Below are 23,987 nucleotides of genomic sequence, written 5' to 3'. Positions count from 1 at the left end.
CACGCATGCCCCAGACCCAGAAGTGTCAGATCACGTACTAGGTACATGATCTGGCGCAAAGCGGCCTCCCTGCCGCAGTATATCTGCGGTGGGTGGTGGTTACTGCAAATCATTCTCTGATTGGACGAAGTGGAGATTGTGATATCACCGCCCCGCCTGTTTATCTTGTTTACCTGGAGAGTCAGGTGGATGACATCACAATTTCCACCTCGGCCAATCAGAAGAAGCCTTGTATTCATTGATAAAACAGTCCCCCAAACAGTGGGGATACACTAAGAGTGACTCTCTCTCTATCCGGAAGCAGAGACGAAGTCTATCATACTGCTGCCGGAACACAGAGCCGCTTACTGTACATACCTAAATTATTTTAGGTTCTGGGAAACCAGGAAATCAACAAGCCTATGGATGCATGTTAGAAGCTTGCTTAAAGCAACAGTACTCCCATTATGATCTGTATTTAACCTCCCCAAACTGGAGCTGAATGGTGTTTTAAAGGCTTCAACAAAGCTGCTTGTGGCTTGCCTAAAGATTCACAAACGCTTGCTGTACGCACTGCTTATATACAAGCTGAAGCCCATGTGAACAAGGCCCAAATCTGATTGCCTGCTATAAGTTGTCAAAAACTCTTCTATTGGCTGGTTTATAAATAAGGTCCAGTGTTTTTAATATTATAACAAATACAACATACTCTTACAAAACAAAAAACATAATTTAAGGGTCAATTGTATGAAAACAGTAACACTGTTAAAAAAAATATTAGAAGCAGCATCTAGAACTGAGGAGGTAAACAGAGTTTTGACAAGGCAAAAGCAGTAGAATCCTTTCCATCTTGTCAGTGTGGATGTTGAGGGAGGCGTCACGCTTTCTTTCATTTAGGAGTCATTCTATATTTCTGCTACCGTCTTCTGATGGGTTTGTACACACAGACAGCCAGAAGGATCATGGCAAGAAACAGGACACCTAAGATGCTCCCTAGAAGTACTACAAGATGAATGTACAATCAGGTATATTTTATAGAAAAACAGCAAGTTTGAACATGGCATGTATTTGCTTTAGAAATATTATATACAGTGGATATAAAAAGTCTACACACCCCTGTTAAATATAAGTAAGATCCTTCGCGCTATCAAAGTGAATATATGCTAATCTGATAAGTTACAGCTAGATCTAAAGTGTATAAATGCACTTAAATGGTATAAAGTAAATAATGATCAGCGCAGCTTGATGACATATATGAAATATTAAGAATAAGCGATAAATGATCTAAAGAAAAGGGGTTCCCCTAGATGGATTTTACCGGCACTTGCACAACAATTGTATAAGGTATGAGGGTACAAACTCATATAAGAATAAAAACAGTATTTTTATTTAAAGACTATCATAAATTAAAAACATTGTAGACATTGAAAACAACGGTAACATTATTAGTAAACACAGTTCAAGAGAATATGTGGTTGTGTTCAACTAAACGATGATATTTGGAAGATGGGGAGTCTTTTCAAGTCCAACGCGTTTCGGAGTAAGTTAAGTTTCAGTCCTTCTTCAGGGGATTATTTGAAAAGAGGGATTCATCTAAATTAATTAAAAAAGCGTGTTGGATAAATTACCATACAAATTTATATATGGATATCCATCTATAGGTCAAATGATCTATTTGATCACCTACCTGTGATGTTAGCATTGCTTACTTTGGAACGAATAGTAAAAACCATAAGGGGAGACAAGAAATGCTTAGGAGTAGAGTGACAGATGGATATAGTTTGCATATAGAATGCTGCTCTTTGGGTACTCCACCAATGTACAGTAATTCTCCACTTGGGGGTATATAGCATTACACCTACCCCGCCCGTCCCGGATGTGTGCCGGCCACAGCAGTACACTGGAGCAAAAAAGGAGGCAATCCTAAAAGTAAAATAAAAGTAATTTATATGAAAATAGAGTAAGTTCCTATTAGGTATTGATACTCTGAATGGCATTGGGTAAGAAAATACAGTTCAGGTGGACAGTATTAATGTCTCATTGTAAATGGGTGTATATAAAATGATTCTGGGAAAATATGGAGATGAAAAAGCATGAGCCTCTATGGTGTTAGTTCGTATAGATCTTTTAAATATCCTGGGGGTGATAATACAATGCTATCATAAGGACAAAGAAGTATATATATGTATAAATAGACTACACAAGTATATATAGTGTTCCAGGATAAGAAAAAGTATGTGCAGATGGACGGTCTTGCACATCCTATGAAGGTAATCACAATATCATATCCACAGGGTGCGCTTAAGTTACACCTACAGGCATGGATATATTTAAATTGAAAAGGCAACAAGTGATAACGAGGAATGGGAAACAAAGCTTGTGTGGATGGTCATAGATTTCAGGAAACATAGGTAAATAGTTTCAAGAGAAAAAAATAAATGAATACCTGTAATTAGGGATTATTTCAAGTTGGCCAGCCACAGATCCCAGCATCCGGCAGACACGGTGCCTGAGCTGGGAATGAGTGGAGCTGGTTTATAACTAGGATGAGTTCCAATCAGCTGGCGCGATAATCGCGCTCAGCTGAGTGATGGAACTCATCAGCTGGAGAGCCTTAGTATTGCTCCCTGAGACGGGGATGCGCGGCGCCGCCCCTACCGCGCATGCGCGAGCGCAGTTACGTTAGGACGGCGTCACGCACACCCCTCCCACCGGCACGGAATGCCTCGCCAGCGGACTGCGCATGTCCGCCGGAGTGGCAATATGGAGGTGATGGGCGTGGATGTTAACCTCCTGGAACGCCGCCCAGAATGAAGCTCTGGGTGGCTTTCCGTGCCGGGTGACCGTTGGAGCCAGGCGCATCACAGGTCATCACAGGTAGGTGATCAAATAGATCATTTGACCTATAGATGGATATCCATATATAAATTTGTATGTTAATTTATCCAGCACGCTTTTTTAATTAATTTAGATGAATCCCTCTTTTCAAATAAGCCCCTGAAGAAGGACTGAAACTTAACGTACTCCGAAACGCGTTGGGCTTGAAAAGACTCCCCATCTTCCAAATATCATCGTTTAGTTGAACACAACCACATATTCTCTTGAACTGTGTTTACTAATAATGTTACCGTTGTTTTCAATGTCTACAATGTTTTTAATTTATGATAGTCTTTAAATAAAAATACTGTTTTTATTCTTATATGAGTTTGTACCCTCATACCTTATACAATTGTTGTGCAAGTGCCGGTAAAATCCATCTAGGGGAACCCCTTTTCTTTAGTAAATGTAGATTTATGGATGTGGCACGGCCCCCTCTTGCAAACCTAGGAGAGCTGGTTACTCTCTTGTATAAGCGATAAATGATGTGCAAAATCGCTAATTGCGATTATGCAAATTGCTAATGATGCTGTGCAAAATAACTGAAGCAACAGTAGCCCTATGTTGAGTGTAGATGAATACCAAAGTGCCTATGTTGTCACTGTGCAAAACCGCATAATGATGCTGTGTAAAAATAAAAAAAAAACAACAATAAACGGTGCTGAACAAACCAATCTGAGTGTGTTCATGTAGTGTTGTGCAAATGCAATAGTGATTCTGGGTATTAATATATTAATGTAAACGCATAGTATATAAAGTGCCGATAGCCCTATGTTCAGTGTACATAAACATAGAATGACTATGTTGCAACTATACAAAAACGCATAATGGTGCTATGTAAAAATCGCTGAAAACAACAATAAAAAAACAGTGCTGAACAAACCAATAGCCCTATGTTTAGTGTACATAGAAACTGAATGACTATGTTGCAACTGTGCAAAAACGCATGATGCTGCTATGTAAAATCGCTGAAAGCAACAATAAGCAGTGCTAAATAAAACAATCAGAGTGCGTGCGCTAAGCACTGTGCAAATGCAATAATGATCCTTGATATAAATGCCCTAATTCCAATGTAACCACAAAATATGTAGAATAAATAAATAATGTTGTATAATACCAATAAAACAATGCTTGTGCTAAAAATTGTGACTGTGTGCTGACAATTCCCCAAATCACACAGTTATGGCAATACAGATGCGAAAGTTCACTTATTGAAAATGATAAAGTCTATGATAAATGAAAGTGCAAATAGTGCTCCAACAGTGTAAAATAAAAACAGCAAGTCTGTAAATTGTGCATGTTTACAGGTGCCTCTGTGCGTCACTTCCAGTTCTCGTGCGGTCCGGTTACTCCCTATGCATTGCGTCACCTCACGTAACTGACACAATGCATAGAGAGTAATCAGACTGCACGAGAATCGGAAGCGACGTGAAGTGATTCTTCTTTATCCTTTGCATATATCTGCTGGAAATGAACACATCCTAAGCCACCATCCACCATACCACGGTTTAAGAGGGATATCCATTACAACACCCTGCAAAGATCTCCGGCCACACCCATCTCCATTGCTGTTTACCATTTCCATGGAGGTGAGAAGCCAGTACACAGTGAGTGTTACACACGAAGAGTGATACACCGGCGGCTGTTTTGAAGAGCACATTGGAGCACTATTTGCACTTTCATTTATCATAGACTATACCATTTTCAATAAGTGAACTTTCGCATGTGTATTGCGGTAACTGTGTGATTTGGGGAATTGTCAGCACACAGTCACAATTTTTAGCACAAGCATTGTTTTATTGGTATTATACATCATTATTTATTTATTCTACATATTTTGTGGTTACATTGGAATTAGGGCATTTATATCTAGGATCATTATTGCATTTGCACAGCGCTTAGCGCACGCACTCTGATTGCTTTATTTAGCACTGCTTATTGTTGCTTTCAGTGATTTTACATAGCAGCATCATGCGTTTTTGCACAGTTGTAACAAAGTCATTCAATTTCTATGTACACTAAACATAGGGCTATTGGTTTGTTCAGCACTGTTTTTTATTGTTGTTTTTAGCCATTTTTACATAGCACCATTATGCGTTTTTGCACAGTTACAACATAAGCACTTTAGTATTCATCTACACTGAACATAGGGCAACTATTACTTTAGTTATTATGCTGCACAGCATCATTATTTATTTACATGATCGCAATTAGCGATTTTGTACACCATTTATTGCTCATTGTTAAATATTCCATATATATATCATCAAACTGCCTTGATTATCATTTACTTTATACCATTTAAGTACATTTACACAATTTGGATCTAGCTGCAACTTATCTGATTAGCATATACTCCAGCGCTTTTACATAGCAGCATCATGCGTTTTTGCATAGTTGCAACAGTCATTCTATGTTTATGTACACTGAACATAGGGCTATTGGCACTTTAATATATACTATGCCTTTACATTAATACCCAGAATCACTATTGCATTTGCACAACACTACATGCACATACTCAGATTGGTTTGTTCAGCACTGTTTATTGTTGTTTTTTAGCAATTTTTACACAGCATCATTATGCGATTTTGCACAGTTACAACATAGGCACTTTAGTATTCATCTACACTGAACATAGGGCTACTGTTGCTTCAGTTATTTTGCACAGCATCATTAGCAATTTGCATAATCGCAGTTAGAGATTTTGCACATCATTTATCGCTTATTCTTAATATTTCATATATATCATCAAGCTGCGCTGATCATTATTTACTTTACACCCTTGTTAAAATGTCAGGTTTCTGTGAAGTAAAAAAATGAGACAAAGATAAATCATTTCAGAATTTTTTCCACCTTTAATGTGACCTATAAACTGTACAACTCAATCGAAAAACAAACGGAAATCTTTTCGGGAAGGGAGTAAAAATAAAAAACTAAAATAATGTGGTTGTATAAGTGTGTACACCCTTTTATAACTGGGGATGTAGTTGTGTTCACATTCAAACTCATGTTACATAACAAACATGTTAAATAGGAGTCAGTAGACACCTTCCATCATTTAAAGTACCTCTGATTTACTCCAAATAAAGTTCAGTTGTTCTAGTAGGTCTTTCCTGACATTTTCTTAGTCCCATCCTACAGCAAAAAACATGGTTTGCAGAGAGCTTCCAAAGCATCAGAGGGATCTCATTGTTAAAAGGTATCAGTCAGGAGAAGGGTACATATGAATTTCAAAGGCATTAGATATACCATGGAACACAGAGAAGACAGTCATCATCAAGAGGAGAAAATATGTCACAACAGGGACATTACCATGAACTGGACATCCCTCCAAAATTGATGAAAAGACAAGAAGAAAACTGGTCAGGGTGGCTGCCAAGAGGTCTACAGCAACATTAAAGGAGCTGCATGAATATCTGGCAAGTACTGGCTGTGTGGTACATGTGATAACAATCTCCCGTGTTCTTCATGTGTCTGGGCTATGGAGTAGAGTGACAAGATGGACATTTTGGAATGGCCCAGCTAGAGCCCAGACCTGAATCTGAATAAAAATCTATGGGGGTGATCTGAAGAGGGCTGTGCGCACAAGATGCCCTCGCAATCTGACAGATTTAGAGTGTTTTTGAGAAGAAGAGTGAGCAATTATTGCCAAGTCAAGATGTGCCATGCTGACAGACTCATACCCCAAAAGACTGAGTGCTGTAATTAAAATCAAAGGGTGCTTCAACAAAGTATTAGTTTAACCCTTTCGCTGCCAGGCCCTGTCCTCCATTCTGTACACTCAGGTGGTCAGACCATTTTTGCAATTTTTCCTTCGTTTTTTATTTTTCACTTATAGCTTTCAGAATTTATGAAAGACCCCCCCAAACCATATATTTTCCGAAAGCACATGAAAGGTAGAATAAAAAGAAGGTGCTACTAATTTTTTAGACCCCATGGTATTTGCGCAAATGTTTATCAAACCAAAATATTTGCAAAAAATCCACCAAAACCATTATTAGCAGATAAAAACACAGCGAATTTGACAAAATTCCACTAAATATAAAAGCTTTATTGAGTGAATAAATAACAAATATTTGTAACTTTTAAATTGCGCCTTTTTGCGAAATGGTGAAGATTGAACAGACGCAAAAGTGTAAATATCCAAATTTCTTGAAAAATCTGAATGTGTTCATTTTCCCCTTACAGCTTTCAGAATTTGTGAAAGACCCCCAAAACCATATATTTTCTGAAAGCATATGACCTCTAGAATAAAAAGAAGGTGCTACTGATTTTTTTAGACCCTACGGTGTTTGCGCAATTGTTTATCGACCAATATATTGGCAGAAAATACACTAAAACCATTATTAGCAGATAAAAACACAGCTAATTTCACAAAATTCCTGCTAAATCCCTACTAAATATAAAAGCTTAACCTGTATGGAGTTAATAAATAACAAATATTTGTAAATGTTAAATTGCGCCTTTTTGCAAAATGGTTAAAATCGAACGTACCCAAAAATTTCTCTAAAAATCTGGAGGTGTTCATTTTTCACTTACAGCTTTCAGAATTTTAAAAGACACCTCAAATTAGACATTTTCCAAAAGCACATGGCCAGTAGAATAAAAAAAGTGCTACAGATTTTTTGGGCCCTGCAATAATTGCGCAAATGTTCATATCGCTATTTTCACTAAAAATACACTAAAATCATTAATATTGGACATAAACACAACGTAACTTACAAAATCCCTGCTAAATTAGTACTAAAGTCTTGCTCATATGTGGCATACTAAAGTGTACGCCCATGGAGGGCCATGTTTACCGCACAGAGATGCACAGGTGTTCCGTGCATCCCTGTACAGGCAGTCCCATTTATGTCAATTGGGATGCAACAGCTGCACAGGCATTGCTGCTGTTCCCAATCTGACATCCGTGTGGGTGTGGGTACATGACCCTGAACGCAGACAGTGTGAGCTCAGGGATATGAATTCGGACCTACATGGGTGTAAAATTAGAAGCAATGGCTCTGTTCATGCAGTTGCTACATCCCAAATGACATCAATGGAATTGTCTGCACAGAGATGCACGGAACACCCGTGCATCTCTGTAAAGGTACGCTGTGTATGCCCTGTGTGAACAAGGCCCTAGGCCCCTTTCAAACAAGCACACCAATCGGATCTGCCTGTCCATTTTTCAGGTGGGCCCAATCGGACCACCCATTGTTCAATATGGAGAGGCTGATGTAAATGGACATGTGTCTGTTTACACCCGCCTGCATCTGATCCAGTCCGCTAAAAACAGACGGATGGGGAATCCATTCCCCATCCATCTAGCAGATTGGATTGGATGGCTTCCAATGGAAATGGACAGGCGGTCCATTAGAGAATAGCGTCCCATAGAGAATAGCGAGCTGTGTCCGCGTCCGCTCTGCATCAGACATGGACCTATCATCCGCCTGCTCAGTGGGGATCAGCAGACAGATCCCCCGCTGAGGAGGCAGATCTGCTTTTTCAGAGTGCGCTCCATGTGAAAGGCGTCTTACCAGGAGTGGCTGGTCCATTAGGGGCGCTGGAGCGCCACTCCCCTGCAGGGCGCCAGACTCATATGTGTGTATGAGTTGTTTTTTTTTTTCAAGCCACATGAATACAGCCTGAGGCTCTAATCGGCTTTAAAAAGGATGGGCTCGGGTGCATAGCATTGCAGTACGGGGTGAGTGCGGGGGGGGGGGGGGGGGGCTGTCACCGTGGAGGGGTGAGTGCGGGCAGACCTGGGGGGGTCTTACTAGGTTTGTGTTTTTTTTTTTTTCTTTTACAGTCATTTCATTTTTTTTTGGGGGGGGGGTCTTTCGTGAGATATCAGAGTCTAAACAGACCCCCATATAACTTTTTTTGAGACAGAGAAAGGGACTGAAGATAGTCCCTTTTCTCTGCAGCACTTTACTTAAATGAATAAGAATCTGTATAGAGATTACATTCATTCAGAAAATGACAGACTGATACATTGTAACACTCACAGTTACAATATATCAGCTGTCAGTGTCAGTGGGCACATGGCAGTGATCAGTAGTGATCGCTGCATGTGCCCTCTCTTCTACGTTTATTAAAGCCCCAACTTCACCCCCACCCGCACCGCTACCCCCCCCCCCCCCCCCATTGCGATCCCCAGCCTGACAGATCGCGGAGATCTGTGCAGGGAGAAGATGCAGGCGGAGGGAAGGGAAGTAGAGATGCCACTCAGAACGGCCATGGATCAAAGGTGCTGGGGCAGTTGGGGTGCAATCTGACTGGTGGGGGGACACATCTGGACCTCCCCCAAGCCCCATGCAGCACCTGAAGTCAGCAAGAGTGGAATAGGAGGCTAATGATGGTGGCTGCGGGGAGCGGGTTTGCAGGGGGGGGTCGGATCGGGTGGAGGGGGGTAATTAATGCTGGGGTGAGGAATGGGGATGAAGGGGATAGGAGAGTGGGGGTAGTTTTAGATGGAAGGGTGCGGCGGGGGTGGAGAGGCAGGGGACAGGGAGGCGTCGGCCTGAGTGTGTGTGTGTGGGGGGGGGTCAAATTAGGGGTTAATAACTCTGATCGGCAGGTTCTAATCCGCTGATTAGAGTTATAGAATTGTTCAGCAGAGTCTGCTGAACAATTCTGATATAAGCTTATGGTCATTGAAGTGACCATAAGCTTATAGGAGAGGGAGAAATTAGGTCCGAATGCCATACTGATCTGTCCACCTGCAGGCACTTCTGTACATCCGTACGGAGTACGGACCTGGCAGTGAAAGTGTTAAGGGTGTGTACACTTATGCAACCATATTATTTTATTTCAATATTTTATTTCTTTATTTTTACTTCCCTCCACCTAAAAGATTTCAGTTTGTTGTTCAACTGAGTTGTACAGTTTATAGGTCTCATTTAACGGTGGAAAAAGTTCTGAAATGATTTATCTTTGTCTCATTTTTTTACATCACAGAAACCTGACATTTTAACAGGGGTATGTAGACTTTTTATATCCACTATGTGTATATATTATATATATATATATATATATATATATATATATATATATATATATATATATATATATATATATATAATGTAAAAAACACACGAGAGACTTTACATTCACATACATTAATAATTACCAAATAGCTGAACTTTCTATAATGAAACATAATATTATGGGTCTATGTATAACAAATTTGTGCAGCAAATGTCTTAAATGAGTTGTAAAGGCAGAAGGTTTTTTATCCTAATGCATTCTATGCATTAAGATTAAAACACCTTCTGTGTGTAGCAGCCTCCCTCAGCTCCTCTAATACTTACCTGAGCCCCATCTCTGTCCAGCGATGTCCACAAATCCCTCGGCCGTCCGGGACTCTCCCCCCTGATTGGCTGAGACATAGCAGCAGCGCCCCATACATGGATTGAATCTCAGCTGCTCCCAGATGAACTGGGTGATTTTTGATCCATGTATGGCCGTCTTTATTCATCTTAATGAATAAGGTGAGGGTGTTTACTTCAATCATCCATTCATGTGCAAACAAAAAATAATCTTGTGAATGATTAAATGATAGGGGTTGTTTGCACGGCGAAGTCCCAGCAAAAGATAAGGCAAAAAGCCATGTTCTCTATGAGGGTGGTTCATCCCACAACAATGGTGTGTGCTAAAAAGAAGCAATGCATACAGTACATTTTTTCAATGCAGTGGGTTGCAATGCAATTTACCGTGTCTAAATGCGGCTGCGTGACTAGAACGTAACTTGGTTGTAAAGATAAACGTTTTTTTACTTTAATGCATTCCCTGCATTAAGGTAAAAAACCTTTCAAAAGCCCATCAGCCCCCCTGTAAACACTTACCTGAGGTTGATCTCAATCCAGCACTGTGCCTATCTACAGCATCTCTTCTCCCCTCTTTCTTTTCTCAGAGGAGACTTGGCAGCTGCGGGAGCCATAGGCTCCTGCTGCTGTCAAAGCCTATGAGGAGGGAGTGTGTGTGTGGGGGGGGGGGGGGCAAGCTGCGCTGTGTTTCAATAGATGCGCACAGCCCAGCATGGAATTGAGCCTGCACGAGTGCCCCCATAGCAAGTGCCTTGCTGTGGGGGAACTTGGATAAGAGGAGGAGCCAAGAGCACCATCCCCAGAAGAGGAGGTTTGGGGCTGCTCTGTGCAAAATCATTGCACAGAGCATGTAAGTAGGGACGCTGATACCGGGTATTTTCATGAGTACTCGTGAAAATGCTTCTGATAATGAAACCGATACTTTATGGTGTCATTTGCGTCTATACAAAATTAATAGGCGCAAAGTGCACTGCAAAGAATCGCATTCCATTTGAACAGGAATGTGGTATGATTCCTGTCCAAATCGCATGCGATTTGCCCCACGGCTCCTGTGTGTGTGTAGAAAGGAAAGCGACATCTAGTGGGCAGTTTATTAAATATGTATTAAAGGGGTTGTAAAGTTTCATGGTTTTTCACCTTAATACATTCTATGCATTAAGGTGAAAAACCTTCTGTGCTGCACCTTCCCCCCCAGACCCCCCCTTTCTTATCTGAACTCGATCGTTCCAGCGACAAGTGCGAGCCCAGCAGCTCCAGATGCTGTCTCAGGTCCTCATTGGATAGATTAATGGCAGCGGGAGCCATTGGCTCCTGCTGCTGTCAATCAAATCCAGTGACACGGGAGCAGGGCCGGGTCCTGCTGTCTGTATCAATAGACGCAGCGGCGGGACTCGTGAGCTTGCCCGCACGGGGGCCCCCATGGAAAGCAGCTCTCTGTGGGACACCAGATAAAGAGGAGGAGCCAGAAGCGCTGCTGGGGCACACCAGAAAAGGAGGATTGGGGCTGCTCTGTGCAAAACCCTTGCACAGAGCATGTAAGTATGACATGTTTGTTATTTAAAAAAAACAAAAACAAAAAAATCTTTTACAATCACTTTAACTCACATTAAAGCGGTTGTATACTTGTACATCAAAAAAAGAAAAGAAAAAAACCCTGCAAGGAAAAAGGCTTAATGGGCTAGTATGCACCACATACTAGCCCATTATGAAATATTTACCATAGATCGAAGCCCCTGTATCGCAGCCTGGTCCACACCGAAGGAGCTGACATTCTGCCCTCAGCGTTTATTGCGGGTTTGCGGCTCCGGCGCTGTGAGTGGCCGGAGCCGTGATGACGTCTTCTTCCCGGCAAGGTCAGGCAGCGTCTGCCAGACATTTAGCGCGCATGCGCCGCTGAAGTCAGCGGCTGCATGCAAAGGGAATATCTCCTAAACCATATAGGTTTAAGAGATATTTATTTTACCTACAGGTAAGCCTTATTATAGGCTTACCTGTAGGTAAAAATGACAAATTAGGGTATACAACCACTTTAAGTACATATCTGGGCAAATGCAAAATCTGCATAGTGTCTCGGTCCCGCCTATGATAGCAAACAATGACTGCTGGAGGTGCTCACAGGGCAAGAAGAAATGTATAGGCGGTCCTCCCCCAAGCTGACATCACTTTCGCCCTATATCCACAGGGGTCCCGCAACTTCTCCTGTGCAGAATCACATATAAATACGTGATACTGCACTTCCACCTAGGGTGTGCCCTGCCAGTGGGCTGCTTCTGCTGTGATTACTTAATTACCAATCAGCAGGTGCCTGGTATTGGATGTCAACAAGGCAGGTCTCTACTATGACAGGGAGGAAAGGGGATGGATTTTGTGTCCCTGCAAAGCAGGGAATAAAATCCATCACTGCCCTAAGTAAAAGCAGCACACAGGTAACCCTTTGATTGCCCTAGATGTTTAACCCCTTCCCAGCCAGTGTCATTAGTATTTTAGCACTGATCACTGCATTAGTGTCACTGGTTCCCGCAAAGTGTCAAAAGTGTCAGTGTCCGATTATCTGCCGCAATATTGCAGTCCTGCTATAAGTCGCTGATCATTACTAGTGAAAAAAAAAATGCAGTATATGTATCCAATAGTTTGTAGACGCTATAACATTTGTGTAAGTCTCTCAATATATGCTTATTGGGAATTTTTTTTACCAAAAATATATAGCAGAATAGAGATTGGCCTAAATTTATGACGAAATTCAATTTTTTCAAAATTTTTTGGGATATGTATTATAGCAGAAACTAAAAAATACTAATTTTTTTCAAAACTGTCAGTTTTTTTTGTTTATAGTGCAAAAAATAAAAAACGCAGAGGTGATCAAATACCACCAACAGAAAGCTCTATTTGTGGGGGAAAAAAAGGACATCAATTTATGTACAGCATCGCACGACAATTATCAGTTAAAGTAACGCAGTGCCGTATCGCAAAAAAATGGCCTGGTCAGGAAGGGGGGTAAATCTTCTGGGGGGCAAGTGGTTAACAAAGGGGCGGAGACAGTGCTAAAAAAAAAAAAAAATAAGATAACTGTAGTGAAGTGCCATGTGATATTGTATATTAAGCACATATACTGTATGGGAAATGTTAGTGATAAATGAGAGCACAGAGAGGTGAGTGAGCAGTATTCTATGGATGGTGAACATATCTCCCCCCCCACTATCATAAGATGGGTCCATCCACTGATCAGCACCCTTTGCCCTTTTAGTAATAACCTGAGAAGGATCACACAGTGTTATGTGGTGTCCCCACCCCCCTGGTATCCCGTCATGGTCCTGTCCTGTGTGGAGCTCTCACCCATATTCTGTTTGAGGAGGACGGTGTAGGGTCGGCTGGGGCCCGGGGTGCTGTCAGTCTGAGCCCGGCACACACACACGGCCAGGCTGAGGAGAAGGAGAAGAAGAGGCGGCTGTGCCATGCCGAGTACCTGCTCCATCCTCATCATCCTCATCATCATCACCGGACTGGGAAGTGACGTCACCGGAGGAAGTCAGCGGTGCTGAGCCTGACCACCAACTCCGAGCATCGCCTGGATAGAGGAGAGGAGGGGGCAGAGTAGTAAATATGCTCTCCATAGTGGGGGGTGGGATGTGCCATGTATTTATTGGGGTGCAGTGGTGTGCATGGTGCAATGGGGTGTACTGTGCTGTGTATAATGGGGTGCAGTGTAGTATATGTGGAGTGTAGGTGCAGTGTAGTATGTGCTGTGTAAAGAAGGGTGCAGAGTTGTACATGCAGGGTATAGTGGGGTGCAGTGTAAGCTGTAGTGGGGTGCAGAGTAGTATGTGCAGGGTATAGTGGGGTGCAGAGTAGTATGTGCAGGGTATAGTGGGGTGCAGAGTAGTATGTGCAGGGTATAGTGGGGTGCAGAGTAGTATGTGCAGGGTATAGTGGGGTGCAGAGTAGTATGTGCAGGGTATAGTAGGGTGCAGAGTAGTATGTGCAGGGTATAGTAGGGTGCAGAGTAGTATGTGCAGGGTATAGTAGGGTGCAGAGTAGTATGTGCAGGGTATAGTAGGGTGCAGAGTAGTATGTGCAGGGTATAGTAGGGTGCAGAGTAGTATGTGCAGGGTATAGTGGGGTGCAGAGTAGTATGTGCAGGGTATAGTAGGGTGCAGAGTAGTATGTGCAGGGTATAGTAGGGTGCAGAGTAGTATGTGCAGGGTATAGTGGGGTGCAGAGTAGTATGTGCAGGGTATAGTGGGGTGCAGAGTAGTATGTGCAGGGTATAGTAGGGTGCAGAGTAGTATGTGCAGGGTATAGTGGGGTTCAGAGTAGTATATGCAGGGTATAGTAAGGTTCAGTGTAAGGTGTAGTGGACTGTGGTGTGTGCATTGTATAGTGGGATGCAGAGTAGTATATGCAGGGTATAGTGGGGTGCAGTGTAAAGTGTAGTGGACTGTGGTATGTCCTGTAAATAGTGGGGTGCAGGGTAGTATGTGCTATGTATAATGAGGACACAGAGTAGTATGTGCTGTTCATAGTGGGGTGTGGTGTAAGCTTTAGTAGAGTTTAGCATGTACTGTGTATAGTGGGGTGCAGAGTAGTATTTGCAGGGTATAGTGGGGTGCAGTTTAAGGTGTAGTGGACTGTGGTATGTGCATTGTGTAGTGGGGTGCAGAGTAGTATATGCAGGGTATAGTGGGGTACAGTGTAAGGTGTAGTGGGGTGCAGAGTAGTATATGCAGGGTATAGTGGGGTGTAGTGGACTGTGGAATGTGATGTTTATAGTGGGGTGCAGGGCAGTACATGCAGGGTATAGTGGGGTGCAGTGTAAGGTGTAGTGGACTGTGGCATGTGTATTGTATAGTGAAGTACAGAGGTATATGCAGGGTATAGTGGGGTGGAGTGTAAGGTGTAGTGGGGTGCAGAATAGTAAATGCAGGGTATAGTGGGGTGCAGTGTAAGGTGTAGTCTGGTGCAGAGTAGTAAATGCAGGGTATAGTGGGGTGCAGAGTAGTAAATGCAGGGTATAGTGGGGGGCAGTGTAAGGTGTAGTGGGGTGCAGAGTAGTATATACAGGGTATAGTGGGGTGCAGTGTAAGGTGTAGTGTAGTGCAGAGTAGTATATACAGGGTATAGTGGGGTGCAGTGTAAGGTGTAGTCTGGTGCAGAGTAGTAAATGCAGGGTATAGTGGGGTGCAGTGCAAGGTGTAGTGGGGTGCAGAGTAGTAAATGCAGGGTATAGTGGGGGGCAGTGTAAGGTGTAGTGGGGTGCAGAGTAGTAAATGCAGGGTATAGTGGGGTGCAGTGTAAGGTGTAGTGGGGTGCAGAGTAGTATATACAGGGTATAGTGGGGTGCCGTGGACTGCGGTATGTGCTGCGTATAGTGGGCTGCAGAGTATTATGTGTATACAGTAGATATAAAAAGTCTACACACCTCTGGTAAAATGTCAGGTTTCTGTGATGTAAAAAAAAATGAGACAAAAATAAATCATTTCAGAACTTTTTCCACCTTTTTAATGTGACCTATAAACTGTACAACTCAGTTGAACAACAAACTGAAATCTTTTAGGTGGAGGGAAGTAAAAAATGTATTACAGCACTCAGTCTTTTTGGGGTATGAGTCTATCAGCATGGCACATCTTGACTTGGCAATATTTGCCCACTCTTCTTTGCAAAAACACTCCAAATCTGTCAGATAGCGAGGACATCTCCTGTGCACAGCCCTCTTCAGATCACCACACAGATTTTCAATCAGATTTAGGTCTGGGCTCTGGCTGGGCCATTTCAAACATTTAATTTTCTCCTAGTGAAGCCATTCCTTTGTTGATTTGGATGATTGCTTTGGGTCATTGTCATGCTGAAAAATTTCTAGCAGAAGCCTGAAGGTTTTGTGCCAATATTGACTGGTATTTGGAACTGTTCATAATTCCCTCTACCTTGACTAAGGTCCCTGCTCCAGCTGAAGAAAAACAGCCCAAAAGCATGATGCTGCCACCACCATGCTTCGCTGTTGGTATGGTGTTCTTTTGGTGATGTGCACTGTTGTTTTTGTGCCAAGCATATCTTTTGGATTTATGTCCAAAAAAGTTCAACCTTGGTTTCATAAGACCATAACACATTTTCCCACATGCTTTTGGGAGACTTCAGATGTGTTTTTGCTAAATTTAGCCGGGCTTGGATGTTTTTCTTAAGAAAAGGCTTCCGTCTTGCCACTCTACCCCATAGCTCAGACATATGAAGAATACGGGAGATTGTATACCACACAGCCAGTACTTGCCAGATATTCCTGCAGCAATGTTGCTGTAGGCCTCTTGGCAACCTCCCTGACCAGTTTTCTTCTCGTCCTTTCATCAATTATGGAGGGGATGTCCAGTTCTTGGTAATGCCACTGTTGTGCCATATTTTCTCCACTTGACGATGACCACCTTCTCTGTGTTCCATGGTATATCTAATGCCTTGGAAATTCTTTTATACCTTTCACCTGACTGATACCTTTTGAGAATGAGATCCCTCTGATGCTTTGTAAGCTCTCTGCGGACTATGGCTTTTGCTGTAGGATGCGACTAAGAAAATGTCAGGAAAGACCTACTAGAACAGCTGAACTTTATTGGTTAATCAGAGGCACTTTAAATTATGGCAGGTGTACTGACTGCTTTTTAAGCCCCTTTCACACTTGTACGACTTGTCCTGCGACTTGGGACTGCAAAGTCGCATGACAAGTCGTTCCCCATGATTTCCAATGACAACCATTCATATTACTACGACTTCAAGTTGTGCAGACTTCAAAGTAGTCCCTGCACTCCTTTGGTCTGACTTTGATGTGAGTTCAGGTTCATAGACCTCAAGTCTCCTTGAAATCGCGGCAAAATCACATCACAATCGTGGCCGCAAAATCGAATGATTTTGAAGTCGCTGTAGTGTGAAAGGGGCCTTAAGCCCCTTTCGCAATTGTGCGACTTTAAAGTCGCGCTATTTTGCCACGCTTTCAGGGAATGCCTGTGTAACTCACATCAAAGTCGGACCAAAGTAGTGCAGGGACTAGTTTGAAGTCGGCATGACTTGAAGTTGTAATAATATGAATGATAGTCATTGGAAATCATGGGGAACAACTTGTCATACGACTTTGCAGTCCCAAGTCGTAGGACAAGTTGTACAAGTGTGAAAGGGGCCTAATTCTGATCATAGTTACAATAAAACAAGAGGTATCGACATATGTCAGTGTGTCAGGAAGCTCACCACTCGGTTGAATTAGCGGTATCTCCATGATTCAATGGGCCGGGCTCCTCCCTCCGAAACACGTGTCGCCACCTGACTGGCTTCCTCAGTAGGATCTACTGAAGAAGCCAATCAGGTGGCGACACGCGTATAGGAGGGAGGAGCCTGGCCGATTGAGCCACGGAGACACCGCTAATTTGGCTGAGTGGTGAGCTTCCTGACACACACTGACATATGTCGATACCGCTTGTTTTGTTAGGGGGGCATTTTAATAAAGATATTTATACGGAGTACACTATGGAGATGCCTTTTTATTACATGTGAAATACGTGGATAATGAGCGACCTAATCCATGACTGGAAGGAGGAAGTGTTTCTATGAGAGCAGCAAGTAAGGGAGTATACAGCCCGGGCAGTCTTTAAGGAGAGATCCATCCCAGGAGGGGGGAGTAGGAGATTCATCTTGTGAGACCAGCAGGATAGACAGCATATGAGCTCTGACTATCTAATGTGAGGTGAGCGGGCATTTCACCCGCTGAAGGGATTGCACTTTGATTTTATGAAGGAAAATTGAAGATCACTGATGGAGAATATACATTTATAGAATATATATTTATGGACTTTCATTTGGTTTGTTGCGACACTTTTCTTGTGTTAATTCCTCTTGTTAGGTATTGCACCAAATTCGTGACACTTTCGGTTCTGACAACGACTCGTACGCTAAAGTCATGTAGTTCTAAAATGCACCACTTTTACATTGTGCCGCATTGAATGCGTCAAATTCAAAATAAAATTCAAACAGTTTTTTTATTCCAAAAGTGGAGCTAACTAAGACCAAATCTCTTTTGGCGTGGAGAAAGAGACTATGCTGTGGACAGATTTTGTAAAACTGTCTCACGTGCATTCAAAAAGTGGTGCAGTGTGTTCCAAATTTAAGTACAAGTTCTAGACCGGTACATGAATTTGGTGCACGTTACACCATAATTAGAATACATGCAATACACTTTCGCAAAATCTGTCTACGCCAGTCCTTTTGAATTCCAGGCATTATGCTCTATGCTGACTTTTAACATCCTCTCTATGCAGCAAATTTGTACTGGGACCTACTGTATAGGTTTGTAGCTACACTACTGACTGTAGTCATAGCAGTGAAGAAAAACCTTCTGATTGGTTGCTATGGGTTTCAGCACTTGTGGATCAGCTTGGTTTTGATAACTGATAATATGATGAAACCCATGCTTTGGAAACACCAACCCCAAACTGTTTTTATTTCATTAACATCAAGAGACAGAAGACATAAGGAAGATTTTATTGTTTTATTTTGTTTGTAGTCAATGCAATATGCTGATTGTTTTGGAATGGGGTTTATAAAAACATACATGGGATAAACAATAAATAAACAGTTAAAATTAAGTAGTAGTTACCAAGTGAAATTCAGTACATAGTTCCACATTAGGAGACCAGTAAGGGCTGATTCACACCTGAATCACACAGGAACGTGGTTCATTTGAACGGGCTGAAATCGCACTGGATCGCACCAAAAATAGTACATGTGCTACTTTTCAAAAACGCACTGCACAGGATCACATGGTACTGTTGTATCATGCAATCTGATGCAGGCAAAAGCACTTTGTTTGCGATCTGTGATCTGGGTGTCGTTAGGTGCATTTTGAACGTGGTGTGGGACAAACGCACAGAGCGTGGGTTTCCCGCACCGCATTCCGGTGTGAACAAGCTTTAAATCTGTACATGGGAATACTGACTCACATCCTGTACAGTTATGTACAGGAATTTTGTAGCTTTCCTATGAAAAACTCCTCCATTCACTTATTACAGATAAAAGAGAATACAAGCATACTCCTCTATATTTGATATCGTAAACTCTCTTAATGTGCTTTAAAAATGTACATTTTTGACAAACTCATGTATTAGTTATTACTAAATAAAGAAACAATATTTTGCGCTTAGTGCAACAATATAACTCCTATAAAACATCAGAATACTGGATCTGGATCTAAATGCATACACATATAATAGGTGCGCATCAACCCAAATAAAGTCCAAAGAAACAGATCATGTGAAAAAAACAAAGATTTCTGTGATGTGATACTCTTCAGCACAGCACAGCACAGTTCATGAAACAACAAAGTTAAAAAAAATTCATAAACATTCAGACAACCAACAATCCAGTGTAGGTATCTTGGAAAGTTAACCAAACACTGCATGCCCTCTACCAGAGACAACAATGGCCTCTTACCAAATGAACTGGATCCCCATAAAAGAGATCAAACACACATTCATCAATGAATATCCTGGCATCCATCCATGGTGAAAGGACTCCGCCAGTCTCAGGCTCCAAGATTGGACCAGACAGCATCCATACTCATAGAGGGGAACAGAGGCCGCACATAGTGTAAACCTGCCCAAAAAAAATTATAAAAAAGATATATACACTCACCGGCAACTTTATTAGGTACATCTTGCTAATACCGGGTTGGACCCCCTTTTGCTTCAGAACTGCCATCATTTTTTCTTTTGTGTGGCCTCTGTTCCCCTCTATGGGTATGGATGTTGTCTGGTCCAATCTTGGAACCTGAATCTGGCGGAGTACTTTCACCATGGACAGATGCCTGGATGTTCATTGATGAACATACGTGTTTAACCACTTGCCGCCCGCCCACCGTCAAATGACGACTGGGCGGCGTGGCTCTCGTCATACGGCGGCCTCCCAGAGCGACCTCTATCGCGTGCCCCTGAACCGGGGCAGTGGCTCTTTAACCTCCTTGGCGGTATGATTATTTCAGATTTTAGGTGCTGAAAGCGGTACAATTATTTTGCACAGAAATTTGGTGTTTTATATTATAGGCCTGTAATTCTTAGGAATAATTCACTTAAATCTGTCCAAACAAGAGTCTAGTAGACATTGCGGGTATGATAAAGTTTGAAAAATGAAATAAAAAATTATAATATAATAAATAACTATACATAATTATACCAACTAATAATATAATAATAATAAAAATGATTTAATAATGTAATCAAATCAAAAACACTGAAATTTGCTTGGTTGCAGAATTGTCGCTTTCGTTACTTTTAGTGTTTGGAAACGGATTTCCCCACGAATCACTATCACTCAATTCTGCGAGTGATTCTAATTTATTATCGCTGTTTTCTAGCTGGTCTAAAGCCACTTTTGATGTAAAGGGACTGTCACGGAACGTCCCACACTACGCTTGAGTGCTTCCGTCAGTATACTGCTTCCTAAGTTCTGGAACATGAGTCCAATGGATCGGCTATAGGAACCCCCAAGAACTAGACAACACCAGTCTTGGAGTACATCAGAACTACTCTTTATTTGAGATCTCCCACACATTTATACACCAGGATGACTCAAAGCTAACCTAATTAACCTAATTAACATGAGCTCCAATAGGAGTCGTCCCGTCTCCTACATTGTATAGAGGACAATGTGATCAGCTCATTCAATTTACACACATTACCATAAACATCAACACAGGGTTAATTAGAACAAACAAACAATGAGTTGAATACCCTTAGAACCTAGACTAAACTTATTTACATTAAACACATTATAGCTGACATCAGACAGGTGAGTGGAGTTGATGACATTAGCATCTCCTCACAGTATGTGTCCCAACAGTATAATTCAGTCTTATCATTCTAATATGGCATATAACGGGTTCCAGAGTCTGTGTGTTTTGGGGGGACATGGAGCTGAATCCAAAGTAACACCAACCCCAGGGTCCCCAGGCATACAGCTCGCAGAGAGCACCATTCCCCCAAATGCTAGGGCCCATAATCGGTGGGCAAGAGGCTTGCGTTCAGTCCCCTCCAATAGCCTCTGTCCCGGGTGAGTTTGTCACATTTCTCCCCTTTCGGCAGGAGACTAACAAAGGAGGAGACCCCAGACGGGTTGACTCCGAAGTTAGCAAGTAGCTCCAGTCCTCTAATGCCTGTACCCACACAGTACCCCAAATAAATTGTTCCAAACAAAGCATTACTCACCCAGCCAACCTCTGCCTCTCTCAGAGAACATATCTGCCACTGGGGAGAGGCCTGGACTGACCCTTCTCCCTGGAGTCCTTTCTGCCGCTGGAGAGAAGACAGGGTGACTGGGCTCACTCTGTCATGCTGTTGGGGATCTGGGCCCACTGCCCAGCATCCCTGGGGTATACAGGTGGAGACTGAAGTCCCATCCACCTTCACAGGAAATCCATCCTCTGTTAGTTGAGGGCAGAGTCCAGCAGTCCTCGGCCCTGTTGCCAGCCCTTCTGCTGGAAACCCCACACCATCTGTTCCAGCTAACTGTTGGGGAGAGAGGCCGACTGCCCCGCCTCCCTGGAACTCTGTAGTTGTTGCCGGTGCTGGGCAGAGGTTGGTAGCACTCTGCCCTGTTGCCAGCACTTCTGCTGGGGACTCCGCATCCTCCGCTCCGGCTAACTGTTGGGGCAGGAGGCTGGATTCCTCCACTCCCAAACGGTGTAGCTGCCATTGGGGAGGTGAGCCGGCTGCTTCCTTTTCCATTCCCTCATCTGGCTGCTGGGACGACATGTCAATGGTACTGTCTCCCAGGTGCACTGATCTTTGCTGGGGAGGGAAGGCCGCTTCCTCCACCCTGGCCAACTGTTGGGGAGGGACAACACACACCTCCTCTCCCTTCTCCCCCTGTATCTGCTGCTGGGAAGTGATTGCCACCTTCTCACCCTGAGCCTCCGAAACTGCCACAGGTGTGGGGCAGAGGTCTTGGACCCTCTGTCCGGTTGCCAGCACTTCTGCTGGGGGTTTGCTAGGTGGTTCCTCCTCTACAGAAACGTCTATTAAATCCCCAGTCTTTGGAAGTGGCAAAAGTGTGGGACAGAGGTCTTGGACCCTCTGTTCAGTTACCAGATCTTCAGCTGGAGAAGTTTGTTTTAACTCCATAGATGCTGCTGGCAGAAAATCACATGTCCCTGTCAGTGTTGTGGGAGAAAGGCCGACTACTTCTTCTCTCAAGAAGGCCGAAGCCACTGTTGGTGCTGGGCAGAACACAGTGAACTTTGGCCCTGATAGCAGCTCTTCTGCTGGAGGCTCATCAGGTTGTTTTTCCTCAGCAGAAAAGTCTATCAAATCCCATGTCTCTGCAACTGATGTCTGGGGATAGGGGTTCACCATCTCCTGTCCATGGAACCCAGAAGATGCCATCATTTCTGGGCAGAGGTTAGCAGAACTCTGCCCTGTTGTTAGCACTTCAGGTTTGGGGACGGCAATCTCCGGATTTTCCACTGCCGATTCTCTGGCATGCTGCTGAACTTGTTCTAGCAGTTTCCTGTATGCCCTTTCCAGATGCTGTTCCTTCCTTAGCAAATGGTCCAGATCAGGTTTGAGCTCTGAGACCCCTGCAAGACCGAGCATAGACTCTCTATATTCTCTCAGGTCCTCAAGGTCAGGTTCCCCTTCATCGCCAAACATAAAAAGATCTGTAAGGTTCTCCCACAGCAATCCAGGGCCGCCAAAGTCATATCCCTGCGGAGAGCATTCTTTCGTCTCCCCTAAATATCCCTCCTCTGCGTGCCATTGCAGAGCCCGATAACGATTGTCTAGCTCTATCTCCTGCTTGACCAACCTGTCCAACTCAGTCACCCATTGCTCCTGGGGCTGCTCTCCCAGGAATGCCATCCGCAATGCCCGTTGGTCACTGGCCCGTTGCTCTTGGGTTGGAAAGCACTTGCCCTGTTTTATACCAGCGAGACGGAGGGCTGCAATCCAGAGCTCCACCCGAATTTGCTGCCTAAGCTCCAGGTATTCATCCTCAGACACAGTCCTGGTGTATGTTGAAAGGATGATTCGCAGCAGCCCCGGGAATTCTGATGCCAGGTCCATATCTCCGCTGGGGTGACTGAAGTCTGCTATCCTGATCTTGGATCCAGGTGGAGGTTTAAATTTCCCAGACTGCAGGAAGCTTTCCCGCTGCTTGCCACCAACGTCACGGAACGTCCCACGCTCCGCTTGAGTGCTTCCGTCAGTATACTGCTTCCTAAGTTCTGGAACACGAGTCCAATGGATCTGGCTATAGGAACCCCCAAGAACTAGACAACACCAGTCTTGGAGTACATCAGAACTACTCTTTATTTGAGATCTCCCACACATTTATACACCAGGATGACCCAAAGCTAACCTAATTAACCTAATTAACATGAGCTCCAATAGGAGTCGTCCCGTCTCCTACATTGTATAGAGGACAATGTGATCAGCTCATTCAATTTACACACATTACCATAAACATCAACACAGGGTTAATTAGAACAAACAACAATGTGTTGAATACCCTTAGACCCTAGACTAAACTTATTTACATTAAACACATTATAGCTGACATCAGACAGGTGAGTGGAGTTGATGACATTAGCATCTCCTCACAGTATGTGTCCCAACAGTATAACTCAGTCTTATCATTCTAATATGGCATATAACGGGTTCCAGAGTCTGTGTTTTTTGGGGGGACATGGAGCTGAATCCAAAGTAACACCAACCCCAGGGTCCCCAGGCATACAGCTCACAGAGAGCACCATTCCCCCAAATGCTAGGGCCCATAATCGGTGGCAAGAGGCTTGCGTTCAGT

The 23,987-nt window shown here is 43.2% G+C and overlaps 1 long non-coding RNA gene across 1 annotated transcript; it reads right to left on the bottom strand.

Annotated features, from left to right (window-relative positions):
* Positions 1-639: 639 nt before the first annotated feature.
* Positions 640-13,633, bottom strand: LOC141129520 (uncharacterized). Its single transcript, XR_012241840.1, has 3 exons — positions 13,506-13,633; positions 1,842-1,902; positions 640-981 (listed from the first exon to the last, which is right to left on the bottom strand). It is a non-coding gene; the product is annotated as an uncharacterized lncRNA (long non-coding RNA).
* Between the last annotated feature and the right edge of the window lie 10,354 nt (positions 13,634-23,987).

Source organism: Aquarana catesbeiana, linkage group LG01 (genome assembly GCF_042186555.1).
Source record: "Aquarana catesbeiana isolate 2022-GZ linkage group LG01, ASM4218655v1, whole genome shotgun sequence".
NCBI classification, from domain to species: domain Eukaryota; kingdom Metazoa; phylum Chordata; class Amphibia; order Anura; family Ranidae; genus Aquarana; species Aquarana catesbeiana.
Note: the sequence above shows the minus strand (reverse complement) of the source record. Positions and strands in the feature narration are given on the sequence as shown.